We start from the raw sequence: 3,006 nt of genomic DNA on the forward strand, positions 1-3,006 counted from the left end.
CTTCCCGAGCTCCATCAGAGACTAATTAACCCCAAGTTCAACTTTGGGTGGGGGTGGGGGTGGGGGAGGGGGGATAAAAGCTGTTTCTAATGAGTACAGTAAAAAGATCACGCAACTTGTTGATGTAAGGAAACATTTTATTGAGCTGGAATGATGAAATGCCCTTTTTGAACATAGACCTTCAGCCATGTTCGTTGGGTAGCGCCATTCACCTCCAATGACATGTTTGAGCTAAATGACAGGTCTCTCTTTTTTTTTTTCTTGCAAAAAGGAAACGTGGGGTCTTTGGAGGGCTGATAAAAGGGAGAGAACGCCATCCGGCACATTTGGCACCGCGGTTTGAGAAGCTGTTAAAAGAGCGTCGAAGCAGGAAAGGTCCAACTTTGCCACCGCTTTGAAACTCGGCCCTCCAGGGGGCAACAGAGCTGCAGCGACAACAACAGGCGCATCCTTCTCGCCCCGGTCGCACGTCTGCTTCAAACGCACACATCAAATAGCGAGAGAGGACTGGCAGACGCCCTAGACATGCCGAGGCAGACAGAAGTTTGGGTGGAAAAGTCGGCTGGGTCCCTGAGGAGGGAGGGGGGGTGGTGGTTGCGTAACTCGTCTTCTCTTCTGCTGCGTTTGAGGAGATAAAAGGGGAGCGAGGAGTTCAGCCCAGTGAGATGTTGTTAATCTGCTCCGATAGCGAGCCCTTTTTATTCACATAATTATCCCCGACTTTCTGAGGATGGAAGCTGAAGAGACTTGGAACTTTAAAAAAAAAAGAGAGAAAAGAAAGAAATCGTTGACTTACGCCAGAGACAACAGAAACAGCTTGGATCATTATGTTTTTATGTGAGAGTTTGAACCGTAAAAAAAAGGAAGTAATGAGAGCGATTTCCATAAGTCAACGCTTAGAACTGGATTGCTGATACAAAGGGGGTTCTCGAAGATCCATCTGGGCTCAGACAGAGCAAATCTTTGAATAACCCCCCAAAAATATAACAATCCCCCCAACACACACGCACAAAAAGTTCACTTGTTTTTGAGTCTTTGGCAAGGGCAAATAGTTTGAATTCTGGCAGGTTCATGCAGTCCTGTCATATGCAAAAAAAAGATTGTCTCATGCATGTGTGCGCACACACCCAAAAGACAGACCGGACACGGCCGCCTGTTCTGGACGCTGCCCTCCATGTGTGTCACGGCCTGCTGGCTCAGATCCACGACAGAACGCCGCCGAGTTGCAGAAATCCTCGGTTTGAGTGTGTATATGTGTGTGTGTGGACGAGGGGGGGGCTGCCCTGGTGTCTGCACACTGCTGTCCTGCCCACTGACAGTCGCTAATCCACTACTAACCTCTGTCATGACCTACTTTGCTATACGCCACCTCTGTGTTGCACACTCTCACACATAGTAATGATGAATAAAACCAGAATCTCCTTATAATTCAAGACATTTAAAAAAAAAAAAAATACTTCATTCACACGCACACGGACGTTCAGGCGGATTAGATTTGAAGTTGACAGGTTGTGTTGGGGAACAGAGCTCGGTAGGATCACGGGGTCTGACAGCCCAGAAAATGACTACATGTTATAAATGTGACAAGTTCCCAGGAGAGAGGTGAAGGCAGGACCGGAATGATGGCCAGTTTGATTTTCAGGCCGGAAAATAGATTTCTATTTAAACCCCCTCGTGTGACCGGGCCTTCTTCACCAGACAAGAGAATTTAATTTAGAACTGGCATTTTTCTAGTTTGCGTGAGCCGTCCCTTAGTTTGATGGATTGATATGAAAGCGACTCGCCTCCTTCTCCTTAAGGGGATTTTTTTTTTTCACGCCACATCTGAAGGGAGAAGGATGTTGTGTCTCTTTGTACTGCAACCCTCCCATCTGGGTATTATAACCCTTCAATGCACCGGTGAGAAGTGCTATCAGCTTGAAATGTGCTTGATGGCTCACATTCCTCACTGGAAGAGGGTGTTGATTCTCTTTAAGCTCGGGATTGATGCCGCGCAGACTTTGTCTTGTTGATGTCGACGGCATTCAAAATCAGTTTTATCGCTGCACCAATCTTGAGACGTGGAGACGGCGGCCATGTTAGTCAGAATGAACTGGATCTGACATCCGCACGCCGACAAGCCCACAGCACTAATCTGCTTGTTTTTAGCAGGTATAATGTGATGAAATCACCACGTTGTACTACTGTCCGAATATTTAGTGAGAATGATTTATTCCTATAATGTGGAATCAATTCATCTTGAAAGGTAGTGTTCAACCGATTGCCATGAAGTCACCCGTTGGGTTTCGTGGACTACAATTTTGAAGCCTTCTGGCCATCGCCATCTTGGATATTTCTCAGCCCAGTGAAAGGAAGTGACCATATTTGGACTGCAGAGGAGCGACGGGTGGATCTGACGACTGAGAGCAGAAACCGATCCGGATCTGGATCCATCTGACTTCTGATGTGAAGTCAGCCATCTTCTATAATTCAAGGTAAAATTTATCAGTAAGTGTTGAATTCATCTCAGAAGCTAACTGCATTGATAGCGACGGTAGCAACAGTAGCAACGCCTTTCACTCACAAGGTAGCCCCGCCCTAAAGCATACCCTGCTTTATTGTTTGTTTTACTACAAATTTGACTATAATTTACTAATGAACATCCTGTTGTATTGAAGAATATGTTTAACAAGCGATTGATTGACCATAAACTCATTTTTACAAGTTTACTGAGATAATAAACCAGCCAACCATTGACTTCCATGTAATCGGACTTCTTTCTGCCACCAGAGGAGTCGCCCCTGTTGCGAAAATAATATATTTAATGTGAGTAGAGTATCAGCTCATAACACAGTCACAAAGAACTTTGAATATATGTGAATGAATGAGTGTATACTGTTCCTTTTGTTTTTACCTTTCACAATAAAAGCCCCAGACATAAACCTGGCATCGCTGCTTATCAAGGGAACTTAAACCACAACAAATTACAATATGTGCTCACAATATGTATTGATTACAAACAAATAT

This window comes from Eutrigla gurnardus (genome assembly GCF_963514095.1).
Source record: "Eutrigla gurnardus genome assembly, chromosome: 5".
Classification (NCBI taxonomy): Eukaryota; Metazoa; Chordata; class Actinopteri; order Perciformes; family Triglidae; genus Eutrigla; species Eutrigla gurnardus.